Source organism: Alosa sapidissima, chromosome 10 (genome assembly GCF_018492685.1).
Source record: "Alosa sapidissima isolate fAloSap1 chromosome 10, fAloSap1.pri, whole genome shotgun sequence".
In the NCBI taxonomy this organism is placed as follows: Eukaryota; Metazoa; Chordata; class Actinopteri; order Clupeiformes; family Clupeidae; genus Alosa; species Alosa sapidissima.
This window is the reverse complement of record NC_055966.1, coordinates 16,030,956-16,053,209: the sequence shown is the minus strand read 5'-3', so window position 1 is coordinate 16,053,209 and position 22,254 is coordinate 16,030,956. Positions and strand designations below refer to the sequence as shown.

Here is a 22,254-nt window from a genome sequence, read left to right as displayed (position 1 = left end):
ACACACACACACACATTCTGTTAAGAAGTGCAGCTCTGTCTCTCTTTCTCTCTCCCTCTCTCTCTCTCTCTCATACACACACACAGACAGGTCACCATTAACTAGAGAAGTGGTCTGACATGCTCTGATAGCGCACCAGAATGTGGACCTGATGTGTTGTGGATGTCTGCTTGGGTGAATAAAATTCACCATCATTGAGTCGTCATTGAGTCAGCTCTTTGTGAATCAGCTCATCAAGATAGCGTTGGCCAGCTAATCAGCCCCTGTGTTGTTAACAGTCTAGCACAAAACATGGACACACTTCCATAAATGTACCAGCTCACAGGCTCTCTGAACTGGGTTGTCATTTGTCATAAAACCTTTTTAAGCAGTGCTATGCCTGTGAAGTCTGAGCCCTCTGTGGCTGTAAGGGGTTCTTCAGTGATGCTGAAGCTATTATGGTGCGTGTGGTTGTTTCTACTGTTTTGGTGTGGGCGAGTGCGCACAGGTGAGAGCGGTCAGCTTCCTTAGGCGGAGCGAATGCTCGACCTTCAGTTGCTCCCTGTCCCAGGCAGCGCTCTCTCGTTTACTCTAGATATACGTCCCAGGTTCAGACAGACTCGGCTCGCCAGCTCTGCTGAAAACAACAAGAGCCCGGGTGGAATAACAGCCGACATCGACGCCTCCACATTCCAGCACACCGTGTTCAGCAGGCTTGCGCAAAATTCCAGAATTGAATTGAAACTGGCTCTTAAATTCCAATTCAATTCTTGAATTTCTCTTGCATTTCAATTGAGGTAGCAAACAGGAAGCAGAATTGCAATTCAAATTGTGCACAACCCTGGTGTTCAGTCCGCTGACTACACTAACACCGACTAACAGTCTCAGATCCTCTCAGATCTTTCATATGCTAGTGCTCCTACTGCTAGTGCTGGGCCATGCTGCTGCTCCAACTACCAAGGATGTTTCATTCTAATACAGGGGTGGGGTGGGCAAATATTTTGGCTCAAAAAATTGGCCGGCGGGCCGGGTTTGCCAATTAAATGGAGTAGCATAACGTTCAAGTTAGATGTGCTGCAATGGAGATTACAAAGAGTATCATCTCTTTGTAACACAATGTTTTGACATTGACATTGTTAAAGTTCTCTAAGAAAAGCAGTTTGCAGCACTAAAGCTGACCACAACGTTGTTTATGGCAGGTAAAAAATAGCGATAGCAGCCTGATTTGAATTTCCCCTTGGGAATCAATTAAGTGTCTATCTATCTATCTATCTGTCTATCTGTCTATCTGTCTATCTGTCTATCTATCTATCTATCTATCTATCTATCTATCTATCTTATCTATCTATCTATCTGATAACCTAATTGAATGCTCGGCGGGCCAGATTAAGGTGCTGGATCCAGCCCGCGTTGCCCACCCCTGTTCAAATACAACCAATGCAACTCCTACTGCTGCTGGATGGTGCTTGAAGTAGCATGTCAGTGGCAAAGAAGTGCTCTCAAGTGTCAGTAGCTCCCACTTCACATGTGCACAGGCTTGATAAAGGCCTGCAGCCGATGCCAGCTATAGCACAGCTAAAACCCGCCGTACGACATTAGTACCTGTTCTGTGGTCAAAATTAACGTCAGCAAATACTCATACTCTCTCTCTCCTGTCACTCTCTCTCTCTCTTACTGACACACACACTCTCTCGCTCTCTCTCTCTCTCTCTGGAGCACCAGAGTCCCATCTAAAGACAGCATTCATCAGAGGCAGGGCGATCACGCGCCCAATCAGAGCGAGTGGTGAGGCAGCACAGTCCAACCTGTGTTTTCTTCAGGAAGGCTGGCCGTACGGGCGGTCTTCTGCAAATGCTAAATCAATAGCACAGTGTTTGCGGGGGCGCGGTGGGCGGACAGCGGCTGCGGACGGATGATTTGCAGTGCTGAGCCAGTGGTCCAGGGGCCCAGAGGTTCCTTCTGGCTGGCCCGTGAGAGCAGTCGTGCACAGCATGTTTTCCTCTGTCTTGGTCCTGCTCCTCTACACATACACTTGCCCAAAGTCAGCACTCCACTATGTTCTGTCTGTGGCTCCAAACAGTCTCTACTTTGTGGCGTTTGATGCACCCCACCCCACCCCTCCTCCAGGATCTCCCCAAGGCCCCCTCTGAGGAGGTACCCTCCCCCCCCCCCCCACCCCCACCCTCCCCCACCCCCACCCGGCACCTCTGGCAGGCCCCACCCTGCTGGCACTGGCCCTCAGGCGGCTGCTGACGCAGGGCGAGTCGCTCTAATTGGGAAAACAAACAGCAGATTAGGTTTGTGACACTCCGCGCGGGTTGTGTGTTTACCCTGCTCTCCGGGACGTCAAAAGGCTGGGCTGTCCCTGCTCCAAGGTTGTGTGTACAGGTACTCTCTCTCTCTCTCTCTCTCTCTCTCTCTCTCTCTCTCTCTCTCTGTGCGTGTGTGTGCGTGTGTGTGTGTGTGTGTGTGTGTGTGCGTGTGTGTGTGTGTGCGCGTGTGTGTGTGTGTGTGTGTGCGTGTGTGAAGCAATACACTGTTGAGTTTTGCCAGAATGCCAGTGAGCGTAATTACCGGAGTACACAGAGGAGGCAAGTTTGGCTGGTGGAAAAATCATCATGTAGAAAGAGACTGAAAGAAAGTAAGAATCTGTAACATTTCTGCTTTCTATTTGTATTTTGCAATATTCCCTGATTGCATCAGTTACGCATGTCAATCCCACCTATTACCCACTATGTCAACTTTCAAAGAAATCAACTCCCTCAGCAGCACAAATGAAGCATGTTGTTATTCATGCCAATCCCTAATTAGAAACCATCTTCAGGTTTGTTAATGCACAACAACAGTGTGGTGTGTTTCTGTCCACTCTGTTCTCCTTATCCATACAAATTCTAGTTCTAATTCTAATAGGTTTGTTATCAATCACTTGCTCAACATGATCAACATGCTCATTCTTACACCATGTTAAATAAACAAACAAACAACTAAAATCTCCTTATTGGGGCTCTTGATTTGTGAGCGTGTGGTGTTTCTGGAAGGTTCTGCGTGTTCTGTGCTGAGAGCTTGAGTGCTTCTGCTGATGGTTATTAGTCCTGCGCTGAGCTCTGTGTGGCACCTCGGCAGGACTTCAGCAGGTAATGACAGAGTGGGAGGCTGCACCCAGCGCCTCAGAAATAGCACAGTAACCCAGGGGGAGCTTATTGCTGGTGTGGACGTCCAACGAGGTTTACACAGTTAGCTCATCTCCCAGACAGCAATTAGTGTGAGTTGTGGGCTAATCTGCCTTTTAAATCAACTGTGAACCCTCCTCTCCAAATTTAGAGACTGAGACGCTGAACTGCTCAGAGCTTGTTGTGGGCACGATCCTTTTTAATGTGGCTCAATTACATGCATGTATTCAGATTTGATGAGGAGGCCGCTGTCCTTGGTTTTTTGGGATAGGCATTGTGACAAGAGTCTGAGACAAACTAGAATCGCACCAAATGACGCTACCAGTAAAAATAAATAAAAGTGCTACTGACAAAATAACCTGACCTGGTATCCATGGAAACACGCAGCTGGTTCGTCTACCTTTCAGGAGTCACTGGAGGACAAAAAAATTGGTCAAACTGACTGGCCTATAGCAGAGTAGTTCTAAAAGGGTTTAATGTACTGTAGCCCTCCACACTCTGGGTTTGGGTTGTACAGTATGTTGACACATGCAATTATATGCTCACATGCTGTAGTCAGTGGGATAGTTTGCATTCAGTACACTGTTCAATTGATCTCAGTGGGAAAGGAAGAGCAGTCAGTTTACATGATGCAAAGTGGGGAGAGCTCCAGCCGTATGGTCAGTTTGAATAATTGCTTAGGCTAACATGGGTTAAACCTGGCATGGCAAAGGGTTTCTGAAGGGGCTACTAGACCTGCCCAAACGCAGGGGCTTTTTATTCAGAATGGTTTACGTAGCAATTTCTCTCTGTTGATTTTTATGTTCCCCTTCATTTCCACTGTTGACTCACAGAGGCAAGTACCTTGGAGGATTTAAATTGTGTGTTGAGGATGTTTATCTCCACAGAATCTGTGGTGAGGGGACAACAAGCAGCGATTTTCTGCCTGCCAGGGAGATACGAGAGTTTGAGTTTGAGTCAGCCTGAGTTCTCCCAACTGGTGTCATGAGTTCTAGCGCTCCCAAGTTCTCCAAACGTGGTGCATTTAGTGCCGACTCTGCTTACTGGAGAGATAACCCTGTGTAACTCTATTACCCGACATCCCCCTATCACTCCCCACTGTGGGCAGAGAGGCAGCGGGGAAGCTCGCCAGAGATTGATAAGGAGTTTGTTAGTGTGTGTGTGTGTGTGTGTGTGTGTGTGTGTGTGTGTGTCTGTGTGTGTGTGTGTGTGTGTATGTGTGCCAAATACAACCTGAAAATCACCATCCACACTGCATAATGCATTCTAACTCTGACCAGCACCTTGAATCAGTTGCCAATATCGTAAATGGTTGTAATATGCGCAAAGGACTCTGCACTGCACGCCATGACTGTATTGTTTATCTTTTTGCCAGTTCTGTTACATAAATATTTTCAAAAAATATGCCTACGGTATGTACAAACACTCAAGCGTAATACCAGACTGGTACAACAGCTCTGACTCTGTGTTTTTGGATAGAGATAGAGAGGAGGTGCTAGTCCTTGAAAGATTGTGTCTATGGTCTGTATATGGACATAGCCTTATATGAAAGATTGTGTCTATGGTCTGTATATGGACATAGCCTTATATGATAAAATTACAAAATACCAACCCCTCCTTGTAAAGATCAGTGACCTAGGCTATGTATGTAAGTTTGTAGTATTGATATTTGGCAGCTGGCATAGCAGGGCTATCAAAAAAAATAAATAGAAACAGCTGGCAAAATTCTGCTCCGTATCAGCTGTGATAGGCAGTCTTGCTGTGTGGCATAGGCGATGCTTTATGTACCCTTGAGTGTCAAAGCTGTATTATCTCTAAGAATATTTGAATCCTTTCTGTAAGAAATTTGATTGGTGGATTCAAATAAAGAATTCAAATGTCTCTCTCTCTCTCTCACTGTGTGTGTGTGTGTGTGTGTGTGTGTGTGTGTGTGTGTGTGTGTGTGTGTGTGTGTACATACGCTTATGTAATTATAACCACACTTATGTTTGCTAATTTGCATTGTGCTTATGTGTGTACGTGTACACATGCTGTATGTGTTCTGTGCATGTTTGTGCATCCCTGCCTGTATCTGAGAGAAGTTCAGATGACCTCTCAATGGTCTTCTGCTGGGTCCATTTGGGTCCATTTGGGTCTATTTGGATGGCATTAGGCCCGAGACACGAGAACATACGCAAAGCAGGAATAGAACAGACCATCTGGGCTTAAGCAAGGCAACAGGCTGCTCTAAAGACACTCTCCCTCTAACACACACACACACACACACACACACACACACACACACACACACACACACACACATATATACATATACACACTTAAAAGGAAGATTTCAATGCATTCTGTTTCAAATCTGACAATTATTATAACTTAAAAACTTGAATACTTCATATTAATGTCCTATATGTGTGGTGTGAGTTCTCTCCTCTACTTACCCCTACAGTCTCCTTTGCTGAGCACTGTTGAGTGTAGTCAATCCCACAAATGTGCCCCACCTACCCCACAGACGTGTGCTGGGGGTGTTTGGGCGAGTATACGCCACACAATAAAACACTAGCGGGGGGATTGACTCCTTTTTCAAGGAGGATTTTACCAACAGAAGGGCAGACCACACAGTAAATCACTTTTCAAACGGGAAGAATGAAATATTGCATGGTGAGTGTGGGGGGGGGGGGGGTGTAATGTCCTTGCTAGTCAGCTGTAATCCTGTTGTCGCCTGGACTTGGGAGGGGGGCTTCAGATATTAATAAATCCTTAAATCCATGTCCATGTCACATTTCGGTCAGAGATGCATTAAAATAGATGAACCACATAAAAGAATGTGGCCTTGCTAAAGAATCGTTTAAGGCTCTTAAAATACCGGTATTTGGTTTCCTTTAGACTCTTTCTACACATGTTAGAAGAATCAATACTGCATGCAATTATAAACCAGTATAAATCAGTTGAGCTCCTTCACCTCAGATAAATAAATGGTTGAATGCTGGAGAAGCCATGCAGTTATGACAACATTCCAAGGCAAGCATTTAAATCTACCGAGTGATTGTTGAGAAGGAAAAAAAATCAACACTTTATGGTTTTGACCTTTACACAGCGCTGTATCTGGTTTCAGCTGTGTGTAAAGTGTGTGTGTGTGTGTGTGTGTGTGTGTGTGTGTGCTTGAATGTGCGTGCATGTTTGTGTGTGTGCAAAAGAGATAGAGGAAGGGTGTTGCAGGCACATACACGGTCAATGAAGGAATGAAGGATTACCCCACCAACCCTCCCCCCCACAAACACACACACACACACACACACACACACACACACACACACACCTACACACACACCTTCTTCTCTTTGCTGTTGTCTGGGGTTGAGTTCCTCTGGAGCTGTAGAGATGTAATCTTGCACTGAGTCTCCGCTCTCGATGACAGCCACCTTGCATAAGGAAGACCAGTGTTCAGGCCCCAGTCATTTTTCATCCAAAATCTTCCTTTCCCTCCTTTCTCTCCCTCTTTTCCTCTCTCTCCCTTCTTCTCCCACTTTCTCTCTCCCTCTCACTTCCTCCTTCCCCCTCTCTCTCCCCCTCCTTCCCCCTCTCTCTTATAGCTGCTGAGGAAGCTGAGTCAGCAGCCAGGGCTCCTCTGTGCTTAGTCACCATGTGCTCTCTTTACTTCTTCTCTTCATCTCCTCTCCTCTCCTCTCCTCTCATGTTTTCTCTTCCCTTTCTTCTCCTGTTCTCTCCTCTCCTCTGTTCTTGTCTCATCTCTTCTCCTCTCCTGTTCTCTCCTCTCCTCTCATCTCTTCTCCTCTCCTCTCATGTCCTCTTCTCTCCTCTTCTCTTTATCTCCTCTCCTGTCTTCACCTCCTCATATCCTCTCCTCTCCTTTCGTGTTATCTCTTCTCCTCTCCTGTTCTCTCCTCTCCTCTCATCTCTTCTCCTCTCCTCTCATGTCCTCTTCTCTCCTCTTCTCTTTATCTCCTCTCCTGTCTTCACCTCCTCCTCTCCTCTCCTCTCCTTTCGTGTTATCTCTTCTCCTCTCCTGTTCTCTCCTCTCCTCTCATCTCTTCTCCTCTCCTCTCATGTCCTCTTCTCTCCTCTTCTCTTTATCTCCTCTCCTGTCTTCACCTCCTCATATCCTCTCCTCTCCTTTCGTGTTATCTCTTCTCCTCTTCTGTTTTCTCTCCTTTTCTCTCCTCTCCAGTCATCTTCTCTCTGCCTTTGTTGGAATGACATAAGATGCCGGTTTGGAGAACCTGCAAGGAATAGATCTTGGGAAGTGGGATAAACTGATCATGCGGAGGTCAAATGCGTCCCATAACTATTCCCATTAAAACCTGGTCAGAGGGTATCTGGAAGTCCTTGGTGCCTGGGGAGGGGTGAGGGTTGATGTGGGAGCCTGAAGACTATGGGCAGGAGATTTCTTTAAAGTTTGAGGTAGAGGAATCTTTACTCATGAGTTAGTTCTTTCAAATGGATGTATGTAAGGCTTCTTGCCAAGGATGTAAAAAATTGTGTTTTGATGTTGTATTGTTGGAACTAATGGTTTCATAGATGAGTATATGAAGTCTTTTACTCATCCTCTCTTCTCCTCAGTTCCATCAGTTGCACTGTTTCTGTTTTGGTATGCTTAATTGCAGTCCTGTCTGATTAGCCAATGGCAGAGCAGGTTATCTGTGTGTGTGTGTGTGTGTGTGTGTGTGTGTGTGTGTGTGTGTGTGTGTGTGTGTGTGTGTGTGTGTGTGTGTGTGTGTGTGTGTGTGTGTGTGTGTGTGTGTGTGTGTGTGTGTGTGTGTAGGCATTGGGCCAGGCATTTCTGGGAGGGCAGTGTGGGTGCAGTATGTTCCTGGCGACGCTGGAGGACCACTGCTGTATTTCAGCCTGACAGCCCCTGGAGAGCGGGAGGGAGGGCTGGGGGGGGGGGGGGGGGGGGTTTCAGGCAGGCCGGCCGGAGTGAGCCTGTATGACCCCATCACAGCTACAGCAGAGGCATTCTCTCTCTCTCTCTCTCTCTCTCTCTCTCTCTCTCTCTCTCTCTCTGTTTCGTTTCGGTCCTGTGCTCTTCTCTCTTCTAGTCTTTCTTTCACTCCCCATGTCTTCCCCTCCTCTCTGTCTCCCTGGAGGTGTGGCCCTGCCACTGCCTTCACCAGGTCCAGTAGCAGAAGCAGCAGCTGTTGGACTCTTTGTCTCTCTTCTCCCTCTCCCTCTGTCTGACTCTCTTCTTCTGTTGCTCAATCTCACATTCCTCCTCTTTCATTCTGGCTCTCCGAGTCTCCCTCATTGTCTCCCTCTTTTTCAACCTTTTCTCTCATGGGTTTTTCTGCTCTTTCTTACGGCATCTTTCTGTCTCTCTTCCATCTCTTCATTTGAATTACTCTTTCAGACCATTCCACCCCCCAGCTTTCTCTCTTTCTATCTGTCTCCATCTCCATGTCCCTGTCCCTATAATGGTGGACAGCACTTAACATGTTTCTCACACATACACTTCTCTTTTACATGTGTGTCTCCTTCTGCTGGACTCTGTCCACAGTTCAGCAGTGGTGTGCCCTGGACCCAAATTTGGCCTTATCCTGCCTAGCAACTACCACCTTTTACTCAGACACACTGTCTGGAACACACTGGAATGTAACTCCATGGCTATAACCTTCCTTCGGTGTATTGTTTTGTTTTTCCAATGATCGCAAAACTCATGGCAGTTGGCACGAGCAGTTAGAGAGATCAGTTAGAGAGATCAGCCGGACCACTGCAGATACATGCTGCTTTGCCTTGCTCTCTGTGCAGATGAAGAGAGAGCGAGAGAGAGAGAGAGAGCAAGAGAGAGCAAGAGAGCAAGAGAGCGAGCGTTAGACTGAGGAGTTTCAGAAGATGGATCTAACATGGCCGGGGGAGAATCTGGACGCACCACATGGCAGTCGTGGCAGGTTGCACAATAGCAGGAGCAGAGAGGCAGAAGCTGAGCACGAGTGTGCAAAGTAGGCTTTTTTTTTTTCTTTAAAAAATAGAAGGTGACTGTGGTCTGGACAGTTCTGATCGCATACAAAACTGCTGGACTATGTGACTGATGCTGTGTGTGTGCGTGTGTGTGTAGTATGTGTGTGTGTGTGTGTGTGTGCGTGCCTGCCTGTGTGCATGTGCGTGTGTGTGCGCGCATGTGTGTATGGGTGTGTATGTTTGAGTGAATGACAGTAAATTCCACGTCTAGGTCCTGTATAAACAGTTTATGTCAGGGATGGCTAATCTCGTCCCCTATAAAGCCGTCAGACCAGCATGCACTCATTCCAGACCAGTAGCGGCGCACCTGACCACTCATTCCATCAGCTCATCACAGGCCTCAGATGACACATTAATTACATCAGCTGTGCCCAGCAGTCCTAAGGCCCGGACACACTGCCAACCATAGCTATAACGCTAACGGTAAAAGCGGCAGTTTTTGATATTAGTTCAGGCTAACAAATGCAACGGCATCCGCACTGCACACTACAATGATGATGTGAAGAACGCTGTCTTTGTCTGTCACTTTAAGAGAGATTTTTGTGAATGACAGATGCACTAAGCCAATCAGAATCCATTGAATATATAGAAATCAAATGAATGAGCATTCCTTATCATTGGTCGGTGTGAACGTTCAAATCGTTTTCGCTCCAGGTTGTTTTTGTAGTTATCGTTAGCTGAGTCCTGTAGGGTCACACATATTTATCCATGTCAGTCATCCACACCTCATGTTTTTAATGGTAAAGTTCTGAGTTCTGAAAGTAATGGATCCCGTGGTGGTTGGTAAGGGGTGTGTGTGTGTGTGTGTGTGTGTGTGTGTGTGTGTGTGTGTGATTGGCAGAGCTGATTGGCCAGCTCTGGCCTGCGGGTCCCTGGAGGGTCCCCGGGGGCCTGTAATGTTGTGGGTGTGAAAGGAAGCATTCGTCACGGCAGCCCTCAGTGTCTGATCCAGCTGACTCAGGCCTACGGCACACTGCTGCTACTGCTGCTGCCACTGCAGCACCATGCCAGTCCATCAGTAAAGAAGATTAACGTGTGTGTGTGTGTGTGTGTGTGTGTGTGTGTGTGTGTGTGTGTGTGTGTGTGTGTGTGTGTGTGCGTGCGTATGTATGTGTGACAAAGTATGTACAGGATTGTACCCATAATGACAATGTCCTGTTATTTTTAGGCACCACTACACCTTAGCATGTTTAATGTATAGCATGTTTATTGTAGGATAGTACATAGTATAGTACAGTGTTGTAAAGAACAGTGTAATTCATACTTTTCTGATTTTCCTTCCTTTCTCTCTCTTTCTCTCTCACCTCTGTCTGTCTCTCTCTCTCTCTCTCTCTCTCTCTCTTTCTCGCTTTCTCTCTTTCTCGCTTTCTCTGGTCTATCGAGTATATTGCCACACTCTTATTGGGAAATGAGTTCAGAAAGCAGGCACCCAGAGGCAACCCAAATTGTTCAGTGTGTCCCCTCTTCTGCCTCCACCTCTCTTTCTCCTTCATTCCATCCCTCTCTCTTCCATCTCCTCTCTGTGAGTTTGTGCTTTGTGTTTGAGCCTGTAGGAAACTTTGCTGACCTTGTGTTGTGACCACATATGTTCACCTTGTTTGGATTCTGTGTCACTTTGGATAAAACTGTGTGCTAAACACACACACACACACACACACACACACACACACACACACACACACGCACACGCACACGCACACCAACACATACACAAATGTATATCCAAAGTGACGTAGCGAGATCATATGTTTGGATCAGTTGTTGATTTATGACCTGCTCTTTGAACATCAGGGAAAATTCAGTTTGTATATGTGTGTTTGTATTTGGCATATACTATATAGGGAGTGTAGGTGAGGTTAACGGTAGGTTGGTAGGACTGTACAGCACTGTTAGTATTTTATCACCGCGCTCAATCCGGAAACCTCACCTCTACAAGACAAGGGATCCTTAAAAATCTCCAGTTTGTTTTGCTCCTGTGTTGAAAAAGAGTTTATTTTGTTTTGGGAAAAAAAATAGAAATCCAAATTTGACCTTTCTCCCATGGCTGTGTTTTCTCCGTTTTCTCCGCTCAGGATTGATTTCAGAGGAAACATAGTGCAGGGAGGTGAGTGTGTATCTGTGTGTGTGTGTGTGTTTGTGTGTCTGTGTGTCTGTGTGTGTGTGTGTGTGTGTTTGAGAGAGCTTCTGAAGATGATAGTCTCAGGGATTGAGAATTTGAAAAGCCCTGGAGGTCCTGCAACAGTTGGGCTCCGTCCAGATATACAACAGGCGCTCAATAAGATCATGTTCTACGCAGCGGTTTGGGATCCAATCAAAACTTTGTTCCCATTGTCTTCACTCTCGATTCTATTCTATAACCCCACCCACTCTCTTCTCTGTTTCACCCATTTGCTTTCTCTCTCTCTCTCTCTCATGAAAAACTTTGTTGTTGACCACATTGGCTTCAATTTCACATGTGATCACCAAATTTAAAATGCACAGTCAAATTGTCGGTTTCCGTTTTGGATTTTCTTTGTGTGTCTGTCTGTCTGTCTGTCTGTCTGTCTGTGTGTCTGTGTGTTTCATCATATAATTTAGGCCATTGTTAGCACAGGTGTTCTACAGTGTGACACTGTGTGACATGTCTACATCATTAGTGTCAGTGGACTGTGAGGCATGCCGTCAGAGCTTGTTGCCTCGGTGACTCGCGCTGTCCACTCTATGGACAAGATTAATGAGCCAAAAGCCTGCACCCGGTAGTTAGAGTAGCGCTTCAGCTTTCATGTGCGCCACCGTCACCTATGCGTCATCACCTGCACTGATCGCGCTAAGGTGTGGGTGTGTATTTGTGAGCCTGTGAGTGTGCGTGCATACGTGCGCAATGTGTATCAACGTGTGCGTGTGTGTGTGTGTGCGCGTGTGTGATTGAGGTAGTGTGCTCTGCAGCTTTTCACTGGCGGTGATCCATGCTTCCTCTAGCCAGCTGTGAGGCAGCGGCAGGTGATGTCCTGTGAGGAGGAAGCGCTACTCAAGAGGAACTCATTCTCACTCACCCCATCAGGTTGTCCACCATGTTTTTCTGCCCTGGATGTGACAGCAAGTGTGTACTGCACCTTGGATTTATGGCACTAGGTCATAAAAAGTTGCTGTACGTGTGAAGATAGTATGTTGATGTTGAGTACATAGTGTGCACAGTAGACCTGTGCACAACACGTGAATTATTCAATCAAATTCTTTATTTTATACATTCTTTCTTTCATTTGTTAGTTTTTTGCTTTGTTTTATTCACTAAGTTCTTTCTTTCTTTTTTCTTTCTTTCTTTCTTTCTTTCTCTTTTTTCCCTATCCTTCCTTCCTGCCCATGGCTGTATGACTGGCTGTGCCTCAGGTGAGATGCTGCCAGTGGTACACCAGCTGCTCCCACAGACGTCAGTGCTTCACTCACACACACACACACACACACACACACACACACACACACACACGCAGGCCACTGGATGTGCCATGCTTGATCACAGCGCTGGGGTGGAATGATAGCATGAGGTGTGTGTGTGGTGGGGGGCCAAATGAAAGAGGGATGATTAAATGACAGACGAGTCTGCATGTGCGTAAATCTCGGCACCGCCGCCCCCGCCCAATGGCCATTAAATCTCTGTGACGGTGTTGGGTTAATGCATCTTGAGAGTGTGTGTGTGTGTGTGTGTGTGTGTGTGTGTGTGTGTGTGTGTGTGTGTGTGTGTGTGTGTGTGTGTGTTTGTGTGTGTGTATCGTTAGCCCTGTTGACGCACGGCATGCCATTTGAGTGTGCAGCAGTGGACCTTGGGTAATGACTGACGTGGAGCACCTCGTCCCTGCGCCTCCTCCGGCGAGAGATAAACGTGACAAAGAGGCTAAAGGCTAAATCTCCGCGTCACTTGCCCCGCATCGCATCGCATCAGCGACCACACACCACCGCATGGACATCACATCAGCCAAATGGCAAAACCCAAGTTCCTATTTAGCACCTTAAAAACCAGAGGTGATAACTGTTTGTTTAATACCTGGCTCTCTTTGTGCCTTAGACTGTTATAGAGTAGCACAGCTGGTGCTATTTACTGGTACAATCAAAGTTGTGAAGTAGATCTCTTCCTATAATAGGCTTTCACTTTGACCCTCTTCACTTGTGTCTTTCTGTGTGGGAGAGGGCTGCATAGCCCAGGACAGTCTGCACAGTCTGTCACAATGACACAGGCATCTACGACGAGAAAGTTTCCCTGGGAGGCATATTTGTCACAACATTGTTGACATACCATTCATGGAGGTAACTGTTGTATTTGTTTGGTGTGTGCGTGTGCGTGTGCGCGCTTGCCATGTCGTTGTGGGTGGCACTGGTGGTCTGTTGTCTGTTTCCAGAGCCGTTTCAGAGAAAGCCCTGCTGCGCCAGCTCTTCTGCATCCCCAGGATGGGGCCCAAGCCATTAGGCTCCTGATCGCTGATTAATCTTCTGGTCTGTCTCCAGCGTTTCTTCCGTCCAGTTTGTCTGAAGTTGTCTGTGCTTTATTTTCCCCTCTCTCCCTTTAGACTTCCATGAGCCTGTGTGTGTGTGTGATGTCACATCCTCGCACTCTAGCAGTCCCAGAAGTTACATCACCTCCCCCGCATTCTCACTAAGAGCCTGGGTTGTCAGCAGGAGTCTGTTTCCATTACTGTTTGTGTCACCAGGTTTGTCCCGCAGGGACCCCGACTCAGGGGCTGTCCAACAGCGAGCCATAACAATGCCCAGCTCGCCTGGCACTGCGGCCCGCCTGCTCGCCGCCTGCCAACTCAGCACTCACTGCCCCCGTCTTGTTGCGCCCGTATCGAGACACGCATCACAACCGGGCGCGCTGAGAGCCAGGACATGGAGGAGGAGTGGAGTGGAGTGGAGTGGAGAGGAGGAAGGAAAATAAAAAAATCGATGGATGCCGACACTGGACTGCGTCATGCTCTGCTGCCTCCATCACAACCCCCCCCCCCCCACACACACACACACACACACACACACTCCTCCGCTACGGCCCAGCCTTCCCGGAATGCTCTGCAGCTTGATTGTGTGTGTGTGTGTGTGTGTGTGTGTGTGTGTGGGCCTGGGTGGGGGTGCTGCTGCTGAGAGCTGGTCACTGCTTATTGCATTAGGGGGCCAGAGGTGGAGTTGGGGTCAGCTTTCTGATGAACAGATCCTCCTCCTCCTCCTCCTCCCTTAGGTGCTGACAGCTGGTGGCAACGCTGCTCGTGCGCTCCTGGCAGCAAAGGCCACGTGACAAGACCCTCACAGCGAGCAAGCCATGGAAAAGGTGACGGACATTTGGGGGTCCCTATCTATCTGTCCTGTTATCTCCTAATCACCTTGCGTGGCCTCTCGGTCTTGGCACAGTCTGCCCAGTGCCCACCCAACAAAGGCCGTTCACATGCATCAAGACCGTTTCCTCATGTGAGAAGGTTAGACAAACAGAGGGCATTTGAATTATCGGCCCTGACGCTGCACTTTCCTGCTCTGATAAGACCTTAGCCTCCAGCACTTCACTTAGCACATCAGACATATGACTGTGTGTCACACTGCTAGCTGGAGGTCCTCAGTATATGTATACTACAATGGGCTACTCAGAGCTTGACCTTAAACAGCCATACTTCTCTGGTGTGTGGGAGATGCCATAGTGTATATGTTATGTCCTCCCTCTCTCTCTTCTGCTTCCCTGCCTGGCTGAGCCTCAAGTGGCATCTGCCACACGCATCGAGACACACACACACACACACACATACACACACACACACACACACGTGCTTCCCCAGCGTCCAGTGTGGCCTCATTTCAGGCGATCAGGCAAGCATGAGCTGCGCTCCTGTGACACACTTCTGTCGTGTGTGTGTGTGTGTGTGTGTGCACGCGCAAAAAAGTGGGCCAGTTTGGGTGTGCGGGTAAACACAGGACACTGGATTCCCTCCCCTGGGCCCTGTGAGTTCACAGCAGGGGTATTACATATCCCCGCACAGCCGCTAGCCTGGGCAAACACACACACACACACACACACACACACACACACACACACACACACACACACACACACACACATACACGGAGGCCTCCTTACTTTCGCTATCCATACACAAACACTAAACCAGAGAGAGACACACACTGAACCAGATAGCCGGGGTGGCGGCTGCAAGGAGGGCCTCTGAGCCTCTCTTTTCTTCTGGCCCTCTCAGGGGTTTGTTGCTAAGTGATTTACTAGTGTTGACACTGGTCGTGTTGCCAGGGCCCCCGAGGAAGTCCTATTTAATGTCAGCACTGCTCCTATCCGCCCCCAGCTCTACACCTGACCCGGTAAAGTGTGAAAAGGGTGAATAGTGTGAACAGAAAGTACATGGATTAGTCCTATATTGTGGATTTTGACTAAAATACGGCGTTGAGCAGTTGGGTTCCGTCGTCTTCAGCTTGTCAATTTTCCGGAAAACATGAGGGGCCATGCAGCTTTATATGGAGGAAAAAAAAGAAATGGGTGAAAGTAATGTGCACAATAAAGACGAGGAGTTGGTTAAGAGCGCTTACACCACTATTGTATGGACATGGTTCAAGTCTGATGATGAGTACAAAACAAATCATCAGACAACAATAGCTGCTAGGATAGTAAAGGGATTGTAATACAAGCAATCTTCTCTATCACCTCAGATCTGTTCCTTTTCAGACAGTTGGCAGAACAGGCTTTAAAGACAGACATCTTGCAAAGTATCAGATCCACAAGTTATGGCACCTGGCCAAAAACAATGTTGGCAAATTGAAATGCCAAAACTATACAGCAAAGTTTTTAGTCTTTGCAATTAGATAGTTGCATTGGTTCATATTGTGGTTGCGATAATTGCAGCCCTAGTTGTCAAGCCCCCTTACATAATTCCAACTTTCCACTTCAACAGCAACAGGTAGTTGTGTGGTAACTGTTTACCGACTTCATATTTCTTTTATGACTGCACTGAAGAATTTGTAGCCCAAGGGTTGACAGAAGAGCAAAGAAGAGTTTGAAGTATGTGTTTCTACTTACAGTGGTGCAAACGTTGCCTAAGCAGTGGTACTTAACCACAAGACTGCAGTGCCATCGGTAGTTAATTTGACTGCGATTAAGATTCTTATTATAATGAATTATCATTTTATAGCATGTAAATGTCTGCAGTGTCTGGTGTTAAATCTGTGTAGACGATGAAGTCTGGTTAACTTTCTCAAAAGCAAGTGATCAATAAACTGTGTCCAGAGACCCAGTTGAAGCTGAGCTCAAGAGCAGCCTGCAGACACTGGAGGTTGATGGTGATGCAAATCCACTAGAGAGGTGGAGGCTGCAGCAAATTTCCCAGGAGTGGCAAGCTCGGCCAGGACGTACCTTTGTGTTCCTGCCACTTATCCTCCCCCTCGGAGAGGGCATTCAGCACAGGTGGCAACATTGGGACATGCCACAGATGTACTCCCAGGCCAGGGACAGTTGCGTTGACAGAGTTGTTTATTTCTGGCTAATAACCTCCCGTAGCTTCTGTGGCTGGCTAAGTAAGCCTGCACAGACAGGTATGTTGACAGTGATGGTTTCTGCACTATTGCAATGTGAGTATAAACAAGAAGGCCAAGTAAAGAGGTATGAAGGACTATTCCTGCAATGCTGAATGCTATAACTGAAGAGCAGTATTTTTGAATTTGATTATCTGCTACAGTTTAAATGCACACTGAGATGCTGCAAAAATAAGTTATTTTGGACTATACAGAATGCAGTGAAAAAAAGTTGCCATACCAGTGTGTTATGAGAAGTAATTAAACTGAAATTTCAAGAAAGATGGATATAACTTTATGCATACAGTATATTGTAACCTTCGAATTCAGATTATTCCGTGATGTAATTTTGAGGCCGTACTGTCCTGCTGCCTACCTGAGTAGAAGTCCTCAGCGAGCGAGCGAGCGCCCCAGGGGTCAGCCCCCAGGCCTCTGGGCAGCAGAGCGGGGTAGCCCTGGAGGGTAACGCTGCACTTAGAGTGCGCGAGCCGCAACTCCCAGAGCGACGTATACATGTCAGCAGCACAGCTGCCCCTCTGAGCTACACACTTCCGCGCAGCGCCTGAGCCAGAGCCAGAGCCAACGCCACACTGCTGCTGCTGCTGATCTTGCAAACTCAGGCACGTGGTCAGCAGCACGGACACATGGTCAGCGGGAGAGAAAACGGAGGCCTTCACTGCCTGCAAGACTAGAGTGAGAGAGATGATGTACACAGTCACTGATTTCTTTTTTTTTAATGTGGTTAGTTATCAGCACATGTTGCTGTCCAACAGTCACAGAGGCCTGTGGTGTTTACGGCTACAAGCCGCCACAGATGAGCAGTGAACTCACTCCACCAGAGATCACATGGTTTGCAGTATCTGCCCCCGGGAGCCCAGGCCTCCCTCTCAAGCACACTGTTGTCATGCACATCAGGAGGGAGGGTTGTTGAGTTTGTTGGTCGATAGGTAGGTAACTTGGGCTTGGCAAGAACTCCATGTCTAAAAATTCAACAAAAATTCTAAAAACTCTACAGTTGGGTAATTGTGTTGCATTTCTTCAAAATATCAAGTGAAAATGCACCCAAATGTTTTTTGTGACCATTTAGTGGAGCTCACCCACCTTTTCTTCACCACAGAGAGAGAGAGAGATGAGTTACTACACAAATAGCTGCTGTGGTTAATAGCAGAAACTCAGATAAATCTCATCTCACTTTCACCATCTTGTGAACTCTCTTCTCCCCAGTCTTGAGAAAGCTCCTGATGAGTCAGGCCCTTCATCATTATATGTTGCGTTTGTTGTACGTTAACATGAGGAGTGTGTCCATTGTGCGGAAATGATCACTGTTATTGTTGTTGAGGTAATTACACCGGCTCTGGTAACCTGCCTGCTCTGCTTATCTTTGTATTGGTGCCTATTGCTGTTATTGTTTTTGCACTATACACATGTTAACAGTTAAAAGGCATAGCCTACCAAGCCCAAGTTTCCCCGATAGCAAATGTCTCAGAGGTGAATCCGACTCTTGTGCCAAAACTAGTGCCAGATCTTCTCCAAAGGCAGTTGCTGTCTCAAAGGCACCCTTCATCCAGACTCATAGCCACCACCACCACCAAGTCCACCAAAGTAGTTCATAAGTGGTTGCTGCAATGCGCTGCTGCCTGTCTCATAATTTAGTGTGTTGCAGGCAGCTTGCTAACGTGATTGCCAGGTGTGATTTATGATGGACTTGTCGGCCCCTGCCAAAGGAGCACTGCCACTGAGAGAGATGGATGGCACTGGAGATGTAGGTTTGAACATGCAGAAATCTGATATGCTCCTCTGATAAGATTCTGGGGGTGGCATGCATATATTTGTGTGAATGCGTGTGTTTGTGTGTGTGTGTGTGTGTGTGTGTGCATGCATGCATATGTGCGCCTGTGTGTGTGTGATTTATTTTTCCCGGGGCTTACATGTTTTTTTTTCCAGTGCTGTAAGTGTGTTTGACAGATTGTTTAAAAGAGTGAAGATGATGCCAAGGGGAGGCAGGGAGATGAGGCCTGTGTGAAGAGGAGACGCATACCTGCAAGGGGCCCACATATGGCCCTGCTGTGGGGCCGATCCTGCAGACACAGATCTAGAGTTTCACTGTTAGGATGGAGGAAGGCCCTGCAACTACACATGTTTTTCTTTTGAAGTAACAGGCCCTGGCGCAGCGTTAAGTTCAGTGTTCAATTCAATCAAGCTTATGAGTTTTCTACTCCTTTTACTTCTGTTTGCACACACAGCAGAGTAGCAGGGGTCCCTGGTGTGTGTGCTTGTGTATAAAACATATACATATGCATAAACAGTCTCTCTCACACACACACATACACACAGGCTTCCTCCAAGCCTCTCCCTCCATGTTTCGGTGTCCTGCAGCAGCAGTGAATGGAGGTGTTTGTGAGCGCTGAGGTGGCAGCCTGGGGCGCTGAGGCCTGCTCCAGGCGTGCGGGTAAACCCCCTGCTCAGTAGGGCCCCTCAGGCCGTGCCAAGCCCTGGCCTCGCCTCGCCACGCCGGAAGCCCCTCCACATCCCACCGCCTGCAGCGGCTGTTTGTACACACTTCAGCCCCTCAGTGATCGCTGTTTACCTGCTGCCACCCTTCATCTGTCCATGGCTATGTAAGGGTGTGTGTGTGTGTGTACATGTGTGTGTGTGTGTGTGTGTGTGTGTATTACTTATCATGTACTCCTTTGTGTATGCCATTTTGCCTTTTGAGTGCACTCTTATATGGGTATGTGAATTTACATATGTGTATGTGTGTGTGAGGTTACACTCTTGTGTAGAGAAAGAGAGGTTAAAAGTGTGTATTAGAAAGAGAGAGTGTGTGTGTGTGTGTGTGTGTGTGTGACAGTCACATCCAGTCATCAGGCGTTTGGCACAGCGGGAGCGGCCGTGTTTACAGAGCCTGATTAGGTTAGCGTCGGCAGCAGGGCCCGTGCTGTCATCAGCCACCACGCCGGAACTGATGAACTGGCAGCCTCCAGGTGTTGATATGCGTCGTGCCGGGTAAGGGGTCCAGCGCAGGCCAGCGAGCGAGTGACGAGCGGGTGAGAGCCGCCTGCAGACGTGTCCGGGGGCCAGCTGCGGGGACTGGACTGCCTTTATCTGCCTGTCCTTCATCCGCAGCCTGGACTGAGTTGGGCTGGGTTCGATTTAATGGAAGCTACATCCGCACAGAGAACACTGCTGGGCTTGTGTGTGTGTGTGTGTGTGTGTGTTAGTGTGAGTGCTGATGTTCCTATGTGAGCTCACGCTGGCCATATGAGTGGAGTAAGTTGCCGCTGTCGCCGTCACCGTCACCCCTTACCTCTTGTGGCTTAGACGAGTCTAAATTTAACACGGCAGGATGATAACATCAGCGGTTTCTGCTGTCTTCCTGTGAACAAGCTTTTTCCGTCCAGTGTCAACTGTTGCTTAAATACACCATTATGTTACTTTTTTGGCACTTTTCAAATGTATATTTTTATAAGCAGCTACTTTTAGTGTGTTTTATTTTGATGGTATATGGACACATACCCAAGGACAGACACACACACCTGTCATTCACACCAGCCGTCTAGGCTATGCACTATGTAGCTGTGTGATCTTGGATGGAACACAGTGTGAAAAGAAAATGAAAGAAAAGCCTTTACAGCTCAACATTGCCTGCAATATCAGAGAGAGCTTTAAACAGTGTTGTTGATGGTTTTTGAATACTTTTTAGGTAGTTAGTAGTTACTTTGCGAGTTTTAGACTAGGAATGCTGCTTTATGGTTGTTTGAGGTCTTTTTTGTAGGCTGCAGGTTGTCATGTGCATGTCTTGGGTTATCGGAGCCAAAAATAGAAACCTATTTAACATGTAGAGTGGGATGTGTACAGTATATTACTACAATGTGACATTTAATGTAATAAATTCAGATGCTACACAGAACACTGATGGTGTACTTATAATGCTATCATATAAAAAGTTATGTTGGGTTAGTTATGTCAGTGGTTCTCAAACTGTGGTACGGCTACCACAGGTGGTACGCAGACTCCTTTATATAAAAAATCTTGGAGACCACTAGAAGATGACATTTTATATCAGCCAATAGGCCTACTAGGCTAGTTTAACTGTATGGAACATAAGCAAATGGTTGACAAGCTAAGCTGTGATGGCAAGCAAAGCAAAATGAAGCAAACATGATGGATCAAAAACATTCATGGAATCATAGGTCCAAACAGAAACTATTTAAAAGAGGAGTGTGGTGAATATGTCGAGCAAAAACTGAAGTTGGTGACAGTGAGCCCAGCACAACTGACTAGTGAAGCTTCCATGGCACCTGCCAGTAACAAACGACGCAAAACAGTATGTACAATATACAATACGTGAAACTGGCCTACGCTAAATTGTATTTTAATGCCCTTAATAATGGTACTTGGAGAGCCATTGTGAAAAGTTTGAAAACCACTGAGTTATGTTATTAAAAGTAAAAGCCTTTTTCTTGTGAGTGCCAGAGCATGACTCCTTTTAACCTGTTTAACTGGTATGGTACTCTGCCAAGGCCTGTATTGTTTGACAGCAGTCTGCTTGCTTTCTTTTGGCCTCTGCAACTCCCCCAGATGAGCCGATGACTTCAGACGAAGACTGTTTGTCACACCCTCCTCTCTTGGTAACCCAAATGGTTGATCTTGTCACGTCAACTTCCTCCCCATGTGACCGCATCCTGCTGTTGTATCTCTCAGCGTGTCTTTGTTGTATGTATGACGGAGCATGAGTTAGCTATGCTATGTGCCATTTTTAGACTTCACGCCCACATATGGCGAGCTCAAATGCGTGGGCGATGGGTGGGCGTTTTTTTTTTTTTCAAACAAGTTCCTTGTTTCTATTTTTAACCTATTCAGTTTCCTCTCCGCAACGTCATGATCGTTCTTTCTTTCTTTCTTCCTCTCTGTTGATCTTTTTTTTCTGTTCTCGTGAGGGGACTTTTTTTTTTCTGGTTTAATTGTTTCTCTGTGATTGTCCTGAAGCCACACAAACCCTGCCGGCACAAATCTTTTTGATGACGGTTGGAGTGTAGTTGTGCCCCGTCACTCTGGTTATTTCCATGATGATGTGTTGTGCCGCTCCAGTGGCTCTCTTATGTCTCTCCTGCCATTAGGCCTCCATTTAGAGTCTCACCGTCAGCAGCAGTCATTGCTTTCACTTGCAGATATCAGGCAGCTATGAGCTCAAGCAAGCGTGTCAGAGTTACAGCAAGGATGAATAGGGATACTTTGTCTCCATGTTGGCCTTTAATTGGCCAGCTACATATCTAACTAATATATTATCTCATAGCAAATGTTTCATGGTCATATAAAGTGTGTGTATAGGGTCCTGTTTGCATCCATATGCTTGATGTACCGTGCATCACACTTGGATGATATGATGATGAGAGAGAGAGAGCTTATATGGTCAGTGAGCCAGGGGAGGCCTTGCTGAATGCTGGAGGATCAGATGTCACATTTGGCAAGCGCAGGAATTGATCGGCTTAACAAAGGACTCATGCTGTGCTCCATTAGCGTGCTGCTGTCATCTCTCTGTCTGTCTCACTCTCACTCTCTCTCTCTCTTTTCAACTCCCTCCTGTAGTTTTGTCTCTTCTACTCTGTCTCTC

The 22,254-nt window shown here is 47.0% G+C and overlaps 1 protein-coding gene across 2 annotated transcripts in view; it reads left to right on the top strand.

Moving 5' to 3' along the window:
- Positions 1 to 22,254, top strand: part of LOC121721536 (transcription factor HIVEP3) — a 79,036-nt gene that overhangs the window by 18,536 nt on the left and 38,246 nt on the right. The window contains exon 1 of one of the 2 annotated variants that reach the window (XM_042108559.1): positions 12,851 to 14,409. The exons of the other annotated variant lie outside the window; for it this stretch is intronic. The gene's annotated coding sequence lies outside the window, so the exon portion shown is untranslated. Of the gene's footprint in view, positions 1 to 12,850; positions 14,410 to 22,254 lie in introns of those variants that run through there. 2 annotated transcript variants of the gene reach the window in all.